This window comes from Arachis hypogaea, chromosome 20 (assembly GCF_003086295.3).
Source record: "Arachis hypogaea cultivar Tifrunner chromosome 20, arahy.Tifrunner.gnm2.J5K5, whole genome shotgun sequence".
NCBI classification, from domain to species: domain Eukaryota; kingdom Viridiplantae; phylum Streptophyta; class Magnoliopsida; order Fabales; family Fabaceae; genus Arachis; species Arachis hypogaea.
The window spans coordinates 123308038-123321250 of record NC_092055.1 but is presented as its reverse complement, the minus strand read 5'-3'; the positions used below and the strand labels follow the sequence as shown (position 1 = coordinate 123321250).

General features: G+C 41.7%; 1 pseudogene; it reads right to left on the bottom strand.

The window, feature by feature from the left end:
• Window positions 1-11544: 11544 nt before the first annotated feature.
• On the bottom strand, window positions 11545-12586 carry LOC112783713 (uncharacterized; annotated as a pseudogene).
• Window positions 12587-13213: the final 627 nt, after the last annotated feature.

Here is a 13213-nt window from a genome sequence, read left to right as displayed (position 1 = left end):
AGAGGGGGTAGTGTTTCGGCCAAGGGGGTGAAGTAGTGTTTAAGATGTGTGAAGATGAAGAAGTGAAGATGGGTTTATATAAGAGTGGAGAGGTGGGCTTTGATAGGTGAGGGGTTTTTGGGAAGAGTATTATGAAAAGGTGTGAAGAAGAGAGATAGTGAATTGAGGTTGGTGGGGATCCTGTGGGGTCCACAGATCCTGAGGTGTCAAGGATTTCTCATCCCTGCACCAATTAGGCTTGCAAAACACCCTTTGCTACCAATTCTGGCATTAAATGCCAGGTTGCTGCCCATTTCTGGCGTTTAACGCCAGCTTCTTGCCCTTTTCTGGCGTTAAACGCCAGTAAGCTTCTCCTCCAGGGTGTGCTATTTTTAATACTATTTTTCATTCTGTTTTTTCTTTTTTAGTTATTTTTGTGACTTCACATGATCATCAACCTACAGGAAACGTAAAATAACAATAGAAAATAAATAGATATAATAAAATTGGGTTGCCTCCTAACAAGCGCTTCTTTATTGTCTTTAGCTGGACCTTGACTGAGTTTTATACTAGTCTCAGTTTTGAGCATTCTTGCTCAAAATTGCTTTCAAGATAGTGTTTGATTTTTTGTCCAATAACAATAAACTTTTTGTCAGAGTCAATATCCTGAAGCTCAACATATCCATATGGTGACACACTTGTAATCACATATGGTCCCCTCCACCGGGATTTCAATTTCCCGGGAAATAGTCTGAGCCTAGAGTTAAAGAGCAGAACCTTCTGTCCTGGTTCAAAGACTTTAGATGACAGCTTCTTGTCATGCCACCTTTTTTCTTTTTCCTTATAAATTTTTGCATTTTCAAAAGCATTGAGTCTGAATTCCTCTAGCTCATTCAGCTGGAGCAATCTTTTCTCTCCAGGTAACTTGGCGTCCAGGTTTAGGAATCTGGTTGCTCAATAGGCCTTATGTTCTAGTTCCACAGGCAGATGACAGGTCTTGCCATACACAAGCTGGTATGGAGAGGTTCCTATAGGAGTCTTGAATGCTGTTCTGTATGCCCACAGAGCATCATCCAAGCTTTTTGCCCAATCCTTTCTATGGGCAATTACAGTCCGTTCCAGGATTCTTTTTAGCTCTCTATTAGAGACTTCAGCCTGCCCATTTGTTTGTGGATGATATGAAGTTGCTATTTTGTGGCTAATTTCATATCGGACCATAGCAGAGTAAAGCTGTTTATTGCAGAAATGAGTACCCCCGTCACTGATTAGTACTCTGGGGACGCCAAATCTGCTGAAAATATGTTTCTGGAGGAATTTCAGTACGGTCTTAGTATTATTAGTGGGTGTGGCAATTGCTTCTACCCACTTAGATACATAGTCTACTGCCACCAGAATGTAAGTGTTTGAGTATGATGGTGGGAAGGGACACATGAAGTCAATACCCCATACATCAAACAACTCAATCTCTAAGATCCCTTTTTGAGGCATGATATAACCATGAGGCAAGTTGCCAGCTCTTTGGCAACTGTCACAGTTATGCACAAACTCTCGGGCATCTCTGTGGAGGGTAGGCCAGTAGAACCCACATTGGAGGACCTTAGTGGCTGTTCGCTCACCTCCAAAATGTCCTCCATAATGTGATCCATGGCAATGCCATAGGATCTTCTGTACCTCTTCTCTAGGTATGCATCTGTAGATTATTCCGTCTGTACATCTCTTAAAGAGATATGGTTCATCCCATAAGTAGTACTTTGCATCAGAAATTAGTTTTTTCGTTTGCACCCTGTTGTACTCCTTGGGTATGAACCTCACAGCTTTATAATTTGCAATGTCTGCAAACCATGGTGCTTCTTGAATGGAAAAAAGTTGCTCATCCGAAAAGGTTTTAGAGATCTCAGTAGGAGGGAGGGATGCCCCTGCTACTGGTTCTATCCGAGACAGGTGATCAGCTACCTGGTTCTCTGTCCCTTTTCTGTCTCTTATTTCTATATCAAACTCTTGCAGAAGCAACACCCATCTTATGAGCCTAGGTTTTGAATCTTGCTTTGTGAGTAGGTATTTAAGAGTAGGATGGTCAGTATACACAATCACTTTTGAACCTACTAAATAGGATCTAAACTTGTCAATGGCATAAACCACTATAAGTAACTCTTTTTCAGTGGTTGTGTAATTCTTCTGTGCATCATTTAAAACACGGCTAGCATAGTAAATGACGTGCAGAAGCTTGTTATGCCTCTGTCCCAACACTGCACCAATGGCATGGTCACTGGCATCACACATTAGTTTGAATGGTAATGTTCAGTTTGGTGCAGAGATGACCGGTGCTGTGACCAGCTTAGCTTTCAGCATCTCAAACGCCTGCAGACACTCTGTGTCAAACACAAATGGCGTGTCAGCAGCTATCAGATTGCTCAGAGGTTTTGCAATTTTTGAAAAATCCTTTATAAACCTCCTATAGAATCTTGTATGCCCCAGAAAGCTTCTGATTGCCTTAACATTGGCAGGTGGTGGTAATTTTTCAATTACCTCCACTTTAGCTTGATCCACTTCTATTCCCTTGTTTGAAATTTTATGCCCAAGGACAATTCCCTCAGTCACCATAAAGTGACATTTTTCTCAGTTTAAAACTAGGTTGGTTTCTTGGCATCTTTTCAGAACAAGTGCTAAATGATCAAGACAGGAGCTGAATGAGTCTCCAAATACTGAAAAGTTATCCATGAAGACTTCCAAAAATTTCTCTACCATATCAGAGAAGATAGAGAGCATGCACCTCTGAAAGATTGCAGGTGCATTGCACAGACCAAAAGGCATCCTTCTGTAAGCAAATACGCCAGAGGGACATGTGAATGCTGTTTTCTCTTGGTCCTGAGGATCTACTGCAATTTGGTTGTAGCCTGAATAGCCGTCCAAAAAGCAGTAATAGTCATGACCTGCTAATCTCTCTAGCATCTGGTCTATGAATGGTAAAGGAAAATGATCCTTTCTGGTGGCTGTATTGAGCCTTCTGTAGTCAATACACATACGCCACCCTGTAACTGTTCTTGTAGGAACCAATTCATTCTTTTCATTGTGAACCACTGTCATGCCTCTTTTTTTGGGTACAACTTGGACAGGGCTTACTCATGGGCTATCAGAAATAGGATAAATAATCCCAGCCTCTAGTAACTTAGTAACCTCTTTCTGCACCACCTCCTTCATGGCTGGATTTAGCCGCCTCTGTGGTTGAACCACTGGCTTAGCATCATCCTCCAATAGGATCTTGTGCATGCATATTGCTGGGCTAATGCCCTTAAGATAACGTATGGACCACCCAAGAGCTGTCTTGTGTGTCCTTAGCACTTGAATTAGTGCTTTCTCTTCCTATGGATTTAAAGCAGAGCTTATGATCACTGGAAAAGTGTCACCTTCTCCCAGAAATGCATATTTTAGGGATGGTGGTAGTGGTTTGAGCTCAGGATTAGGAGGCTTATCCTCTTCCTGAGGAATTTTCAGAGGTTCTTTTATTTCCTCTGATTTCTCCAGATCGGGCTGAACATCTTTAAAGATGTCCTCTAGCTCTGATTCAAGGCTTTCAGTCATATTGATCTCTTCCACTAAAGAGTCAATAATATTAGTGCTCATGCAGTCAATTGATGTGTCTGGATGCTGCATAGCTTTGACAGCATTTAACTTGAACTCATCCTCATTGACTCTCAGGGTTACTTCCCCTTTTTGGAAATCAATGAGAGTCCGTCCAGTTGCTAGGAAAGGTCTTCCTAGAATGAGAGTTGCACTCTTGTGCTCCTCCATTTCCAGCACTAAAAACTCAGTGGGAAAGGCAAATGGCCCAACCTTGACAATCATGTCCTCAATTATGCCCGATGGATGTTGATGAGCGGATATTTTATACGCTTTTTGGGATAATTTCATATAGTTTTGAGTATGTTTTGGTTAGTTTTTAGTCTATTTCTATTAGTTTTTAGGAAAAATTCATATTTCTGGACTTTACTATGAGTTGTGTGTTTTTCTGTAATTTCAGGTATTTTTCTGGCTGAAATTGAAGGAGCTGAGCAAAAATCTGATTCAGGCTGAAAAAGGACTGCTGATGCTGTTGGATTCTGACCTCCCTGCACTCAAAGTGGATTTTCTGGAGCTACAGAACTCGAAATGGCATTCTTCCAATTGCATTGGAAAGTAGACATCCAGGGCTTTCCAGCAATATATAATAGTCCATACTTTACACAAGGATAGACGATGTAAACTGGCGTTCAACGCCAGTTCTCTGCCCAATTCTGGCGTCCAGCGCCAGAAAAGGATCAAAAGCTGGAGTTGAACGCCCAAACTGGCATAAAAACTGGCGTTCAACTCCACAAATGGCCTCTGCACGTGAATTGCTTAAGTCTCAGCCCAGCACACACCAAGTGGGCCCCAGAAGTGGATCTCTGCATCATCCATCATAGTCCACTCATATTTTGTAACCCTAGGCTACTAGTTTAGTATAAAAACAACTTTTAGAGACTTATTTTGTATCTCATGACATTTTAGATCTAAACTTTGTATTCTCTGACGGCATGAGTCTCTAAACCCCATTGTTGGGGGTGAGGAGCTCTGCTGTGTCTCGATGAATTAATGCAAGTATTTCTGTTTTCCATTCAAACACGCTTGTTCCTATCTAAGATGTTCATTCGCGCTTAACTGTGATGAAGGTGATGATCTGTGACATTCATCACCTTCCTCAAATCATGAACGTGTGCCTGACAACCACCTCCGTTCTATATCCGATTGAATGAGTATCTCTTAGATTCCTTAATCAGAATCTCCGTGGTATAAGCTAGAACTGATGGCGGCATTCATGAGAATCCGGAAAGTCTAAACCTTGTCTGTGGTATTCCGAGTAGGATTCAAGGATTGAATGACTGTGACGAGCTTCAAACTCCTGAAGGCTGGGCGTTAGTGACAGACGCAAAAGGATAGTAAATCCTATTCCAACCGAATCGAGAACCAACCGGTGATTAGCCGTGCTGTGACAGAGCGCGTGAGCGTAGTTTTCACTGGAAGGATGGAAGGTAGCCATTGACAACGGTGATCCACCAACACACAGCTTGCCATAGGAGGACGTGCGTGCGTGAATCAGAAGACAGAGGAAAGCAGAGATTCAGAAGATAAAGCATCTCCAAAACTCCAACATATTCTCCATTACTGCACAACAAGTAACCTTTAATTTATGCTCTCTTGGTTATTCGCAATTCAACTGATAAACATAATTGACTTCCTGACTAAGATTTACAAGATAACCAAAGATTGCTTCAAACCAACAATCTCCGTGGGATTCGACCCTTACTCACGCGAGGTATTACTTGGACGACCCAGTGCACTTTCCCTAGCGGAGCTTGACCCTCGAGAAGACACCCAAGAAAGGCCTCAGCCAGTAGACGAGCTCCAGGTTGTCCCACTAACGTCAAAACCCGACCAAGTCACATACATCGGTCAAGCACTACAAGGAAAGGAAAGATCGGAACTCATAAAAGTACTACAAGACAACACCGACCTATTCGCCTGGACCCCAGCAGACATGCCGGGTATAGACCCAAACATTATCTGCCACAAGCTCGCCAATAATAGAACAAGCCGACCCATAGCTCAAAAGAAAAGGAATCTCGGGGTAGAAAAGTCAAAGGCAGCCCTAGAAGAAACATGAAAGCTTCTTAAAGCTAACTTCATCAGAGAAATTAGATTCACCACATGGCTCTCGAACGTGGTAATGGTAAGGAAAAACTCAGGTAAATGGCGCATGTGCGTCGACTTTACAGATTTAAATAAGGCATGCCCTAAAGATGCTTACCATTTACCTTGCATCGATAAACTCGTAGACAGTGCGTCAGGTTTCAAAAGCTTGAGCTTCATGGATGCATACTCTGGCTACAACCAGATCCTCATGCATCCGAAAGACCAAAGCAAAACAGCATTTATAACCGAACATGGAAACTTTTGTTATAGAGTAATGCCATTTGGTCTAAAGAATGCAGGTGCAACCTATCAACGGCTGATGGACAAAGTGTTCCGTCACCAAATTGGTCGGAACATGGAAATCTATGTGGACTATATGGTCGCCAAAACTACACAGCAAAAGTCACACTACGACGACCTCAGGGAGGTATTTGAACAGATCCGAGCATATAACATGAGACTCAATCCGGAGAAATGTGCCTTCGGAGTACAAAGAGGCAAATTCCTTGGATTCATGCTGACCTCACGAGGAATTGAAGCAAACCCTGAGAAATGTGAGGCGATACTCAAAATGGCGAGCCCTAAAACAGTAAAAGAGGTACAACAATTAGCAGGAAAAGTAGCAGCACTATCTCGGTTCTTGCCAGCAGCCTCAAGCCTATCACATCATTTCTTCCAAACAATATCAAAGAATAAAAAATTTCAATGGACAGAAGAGTGCGAGAAAGCGTTCACCGAACTCAAGACCATTCTATCATCACCACCTGTGCTGCAGAGACCAGAAGTCGATAAACTTTTATACTTATACTTATCTATTTTTAATTATTCTATAAGCTTGGCTCTAGTCCTTGAGACAGGAAAAACACAACAACCAGTATACTTCGTTAGTAGAGTCATGCAATCAACAGAACAGAAGTACCCGAGGATAGAACAACTAGCTTTAGCACTTGTAACAACGGCAAGAAGACTAAGGCACTATTTCCAAAGCCACACAATACTAGTAAGGACAAACCAACCACTAAGACAGATACTGACAAAATCAGAACTGGCTGGACGTCTGACCAAATGGTATATCGAGCTCTCAGAATTCGACATCCAATTTCAACCAAGGTCGGCACTAAAAGCACAGATCCTCGCGGACTTCATCTCAGAACTAACCCAAAACGAACACAATAAATCTTGGGAATTACATGTGGACGTGGCGTCCAGCCGAGGAGGAAGCGGAGCCGGGATAATACTGAAAGAAGGAGACAAGGTGGTGGCCGAGCAATCCCTCCAGTTCCACTTCCCGGCAAGCAACAATCAAGCCGAATATGAGGCCCTCATAGCAGGACTCAAGCTCGCCCTAGATCTCCAAGCAAAAATCCTGACAACACACTATGATTCCCTCTTAGTAGTGCAACAAATCCGAGGAGAATTTCAGGTAAAAGATCCCTTGCTAGAGCGATATTGTCTCATAGCAAAGGATCTCATTTCAAAGTTCAGCTCATTCATTATTCTACACGTACACAGAGAAGAGAATGTTAGAGCAGACAAATTATCAAAACTTGCCGCCACTAGGGCGGACACACAAACATCAGCACTATCACAATTAACACTTAAAAGGCCCAGCATTGAACTATTATCTATAACAAACATTAACCACCTCCGAGACTGGAGAACACCTTTCCTTAAATACATCAATGCAGGTATCATTCCTAGAGACGAGCTCAACTCGTAACACTTCAGACAAAAAGCAAGCCTCTACACAAACATAGAAGGAGAGCTATACAGGCGCGGCTTCTCACAACCATTGCTAAAATGCCTGAACAAAGATGAGGCAAAAGAGGTGATGGATGAAATACACGAAGGAGTCTGTGGGAACCACATCGGAGGCCGGGCTCTCGCCGCAAAGATTGTCCGAACAGGATATTATTGGCCGACCATGAAAAGGGATTGCATGACAAAAGTCAAAACATGCGACAAATGTCAAAAGCATGCATCCATCTCTACAAAACCGGCCGAAGCATTACACAGTATGGAAGTAAGCTGGCCCTTCCACAGATGGGGGCTCGACAAACTCGGCCCATTCCCAATAGCTCCAGGTCAGGTAAAGTTTTTTTTAGTATCAATAGACTATTTCACAAAATGGATAGAAGCACAATTGTTAGCAAAAATAACAGTAGAAAAGGTACGATCTTTTATATGGAAAAATATCATATGTCGATTTGGAATACCAAAAGAAATAATATCAGACAATGGTCGGCAATTCACAGATAATAAGCTCAGCTCATTTTTACAAAATTTTAATATATAGCACCATTTTAGCTCGGTCAACACCCACAAACCAATGGGCAGGCCAAAGCTACTAACCGAGTTATACTGTAGGCAATAAAGAAAAAGCTTGATAACGCAAAAAGAGAATAGGCGGAGCTAATACCAGAAGTATTGTGGAGTTACAACACCACAATACAAATAACAACGGGCGAAATACCCTTCAAACTAGTCTATGGGTCAGAAGCATTAATCCCGGTAGAGGTCGGGGTCCCACGCTAAGAGCCGACCTATACGACGAACAACACAACATAAACACAAGAAATGCCGAGCTTGACCTAGCGGAAGAGGACCGAGAAATCGCCGCCATTAAACAAAGGGCTCAGAAACAACTGGCAGAAAGAAGGCACAACAAAAAAGTGGTGCCTAGGACATTCGAGGAGGGCGATTTAGTCCTCAGACGAACAGAAGAAGCCAGGCGACCTCCTTCACATGGAAAGCTCACCGCAAACTGGGAGGGACCATTCTGAGTTTCCAGAGTGCTCGGAATGGGGGCTTACCAGCTGCAAACATTACAAGGCAATCCAATTTCAGGGAATTGGAACATCTCTTTACTAAAGTTGTACAAGTCATAGAAATTGTACATTTTGCGGATGAAGGTACTCTTTTTCCCCCTTAGAGGTTTTTCCCCCAAAAAGGGTTTTACCTAAGGAGGGTTTTAATGAGGCCGGACGCCCAAATCAAACAAATTCAACCGACTATTTGTTCAATTATTTTACATTACTATTTAACATACCATACTATCGAAATAGCTATATCATTAAGGTGGCCCAGCCACGATCAATGCTTACTTTAAGTCAAACAAGAACCAAGTGTTCACAAAACATCAATTCGACCATAGCTCGGCCAGACAAAACGAAATAACTTATCATTACAAATAAAACACACATAAATAAAAACAACTCAAGAAGGAGGGACATTCTCGTCATGGTCCTCCACAGTGCCATCCACCACCAACTTCCCATCAATGACGACCTTTGTCACGTCCATCCGAGTACAATCAAATTCAGGTGCCAGAGCAGTAATCTGACTAATAGCTCGGTCGAAACTGGAGGCAAACATTTCCATTCCCAATTCCTCGAGTTCATGAACTCGGGAAGTCAGCTGCCCCTTAGCCAAATCACTATCCTTAATCTCGGACTGAAGAAGTCGGATTTGGTCTCTGAGACGAGAAACCTCCTCTTCGGACGACTTCACCTTCTCCGATATCTCGGCATTTTCCAACGAAACCTTTTCCATAGCAATATCCTTTTCTTTTAGCGACTTCTCCAGATCAGTAACCCTCCCCACAACAACTTGCTGTTCAGCACCAACTAACTCAGTAGTACGACCAACACACATAAGGCGTGAGGCAATAATCTGCAAACCACAAAGGTTATCAACCGAGAGAAAATAAAAACAAACGACGATTATAACACAGAAACCGACCTGAATGAATTTTCCCAAGACCTCCATACCAATACGGCGAGTCATGAGCATATCTCCAGGATATTGGGAAACTCTGTCCGATAACTCAGCAATAGGAAATTGGTCGCTCCACAAAGAGTAAGGGTTCGTCCCAAGTATGAACCCATGAAGGCGCTTCTGACGATTAAACACAGACCTACCACCACCAACCACATCCCTCTCATCCTCAGAAATAACTTCGAGGGACTGATTAGTTTCCACCCTTTTCCTCTTGAATGATGAGGTAGGCTGAGCAACGGACTGAGCAGCTTCTCCACCAGCCTCCTTCACGGCCCCAGAAACACTAGCGTCCTTATCCTTTTTCTTCTTCAAAAAGGATTGAAATTGGGAAGGATCGAGTAAAGGAGCTCGCCCACCTGTACAGAGAAAAGTAGTCAGATAAATAAAGTAAATAAACAACAGAAAAGACACCAACTATCATTACCTATATAGGACCTCAGACCCTCATTGTCACCAGCATCATGCAATTGTAAGAGTTCAGGAATAGACAAACACACCCCATCAGCAAAACACTCTATCAAAAACTCTAACACACATTCCTCCTCCACATTACGCTCAGTAGCCTCAAGAATCTGACAAGGCTCTGAACACCAATACAACGGAAACCTCTCTATAAGCTCGTCATCAAGGTAAAAAGGGTAATCAGCCTCCTTCGACCGGACTTTCACAAACAAAGATTTAAAATTTTTAAAGGAAGACTTATAAAGTAAAAACAAAGAGCAACCAGGGTAACTACTCAAGCATACCCACTGCCCCCTCCTAACCCCCTTGGACTGAAACAGTGAGAAAAATAAAGGAAGGGAACAAGGGAACGACAAAAATTCCATCAGACACTCGAAAGCACAAAGAAACGCCCAAGAATTTGGATGAAGTTGAGACGGTGCACAATTCAATTGGTCAATACGTCACACTCAAATGAAGAAAAGGGAAATTTAACACCTAACTCCAACAGACAAGGCGTGTACATGTAAAAATACTCCCAACCCCCTCTTCTCTCAAAAACCTATCATCACTCGAACAATAAAGAAACTCAACACCTATACCAGAACCCTCCCTTACGAAAACCAAACCCTCGAGCTCACGCAGCGATGAAGAATCAACATACGAAGACGATTGAGTCTTCACATCGTCATGAACCCAATGGTACAGGTTATTTTTCTTATCCTCAACAGCCGTTTTCTTATCTTTCTCTCTCGCCATAACAAAAACAAAAATAAGCACTAAAGTGAAGAAGGAACTAACCTCTGGAAGTCATACTCGAAGATATGAATGACAGAAGATGAAGAAACAAAGCACCAGTTCCAAAACTACAAACCAAATACTATTACCAGGCCCACTAACTTAGTGGGAAAATCAAAACATAACAGCTACCAATCTTGAAAAACCAAACGCAAGGAAGGCGCATTAATTGCAGCGCGCCAAGCGAGGTAGAAAACTCCTTGACTCCCCATTGACCCCTAAAAGCACGAGCCCAACAAACAAAGCCCAACTTAAGCAAAAATCAACAAGAAACACCAAAGGCATAAAGCTTGCCTGCCCCCTAAACAGAGACAGACAAGCTTGGGGGCTATGATGTGTACCCCATAAACTCAGAGATAAGATCAGAATTAAAGACCGACCATAAAGATAGAAGACGAACGAACATATCTGGGATAACCACTTGACCAAAAACTAAGCATAAGTCAAACACTATCCACTAGCCGTTACCAACAGCAACAGAAACTCACTAACCGAACCACGATTATCGGAACAAGCAAAGCACTTCGTTCACCTATAAAACCGAACCCAATAGCCCAGGAGAAACAGTTCACAGAACTCACTCTAAGTTATTTCTCTTACTTTCTTATAACTCACATTCTTACTTGAGCGTCAGAGTGCTTTTTGCAGGTGCTCCCGCCGCCGTGTTTCATCGTGCCGAGGTCACCCTTGAAGGCTACCTTACAGACGATGTATAACTCTCCCAAGAGCCGAGCAGCCTCGATTAGAAGTTACAGACCTCGGTCGAATCAGAACGGAACACTAGTTAAGAATAAGAAAGACAAACTTAGATTAAATCTAGATCAGACAAGATTCAAAAAAACCTCTTCAGCGAACCACCAAACCTTGGACTGCCTGGGACCCATCTTCGGTTACCTTGTTAGCCTGAATTGTATTGATCACATTCGAAATATTATCCCTCCATGTCATTAGCTTTGTTCTCAGTGCTTGCCATTGGTGCTGACCAAACATACCATATGTGTGATGACTAACAACTACAACTTGATTCATTTGGTCCATCTTACAGTCAATCAACTTTGCAGTTATTGCCTTAACCACCCAGAGTTCTACCTCATCATCATTGATATTCAGTATTTCTCTTATAAGTTCGTACCGAATTCGACAAGATCCATTAGAGCTAAGATCCACCAATGACATCAACCTCATCTTGGCATGCACAAGACCATAGTTTTTCTCCAAGTCAGAATTTGTAGTATGATATTCTAAGTAAGCACCCAGCCTCTGAGTAAGAAAAATCTTGAGAAGTTGGTATAACACAGCATATTTGGCATCTTTCTCCAATTGCAAAACAGCAGGCATGTCTAATAAATCACACTGGAATATATAAGATAATTTCACAAAATCAATGATTGCATGCACAGCCTCCTCCTTTGCTTCACTCAATACATGTGCATCTTCTCCATTAAAAGAACTTAAAAGAGTTTTTTGCCTATGCTTTTGTTTTCTTTCAAAATGTTAAGAGATAGCAAGGAAGAACTCTCTCTATTCTGATATCCCACTTTTCCGGTCTTTCAAAAAATTGTCAATATTTTTCAATGAAGGGATAATGTATTTAGTGACTTTCCCTTCAGCTGCTAAATTCAACGCTTTCATGTAGATATAAAAGCGGTAATATGGAGTCTCCACAAGATTGTACAGATTGATCAAAATCTTCAAGCACACCGCAGGCTTTTCACGTGGTTGTTGAATTAATTTTGCTGATATAACTTTGATGATATCCATTACTACATCTGGATTCTCAGTAATAAGATTGCAGATAATCGTGAAGATGGACTCCACATCTTTTTCAGTAATCTTCGAGAAGATTAACTCCAGCAGACGTAATCATCAATGATGCTAGCTCCAACTACTTCCCCATTAGCAATGAACTCCTCAGCCTCCATGCATAGTCTACTAACCTGTGGCTCAACAACCTCGGGACCCGCGTCGGCCCAGGCAAGCTAGGAGGTAGGGATGAGAGTGGCCATTGTAACTGCGAAGCTGTCTCTGCAACTGCGAGATTGGGAGACCCTAACGTGCTTCTTTGCTTGATTGTGCGGCAGAACAATAACATCTATTTATACTAATTACTAAACTAAATCAACCAGGATGATTTTGTTGGATGAAGATAACCATAACTTATTTAAAAAAAATATAAACATAACAAATTTTATTTTTAGAAAAAAAAAAGATAACAAATAAAAATAAAATAAAAAATTAAAATAAGTTAAAACAACTAGAATCTCTAAATGATTCTCTTGAAGAAAAATAAGTATAACTAACTTAAAAAAGATAAGCAAAACAAATTTTATTTCTTAAAAAAGATAAAATAATAAATAAAAATTTAATACTAAAACCCTACGACAGGACAAATATTCTCCTCTCAGCATCACATTCAGGCCTCTTTTTTCAAACTCTTAGATGAATATCATTCAGCTCCATGAAGAAGCTACGGTGCTATACTATGGAAGATGACACTGCCTTCGAATTG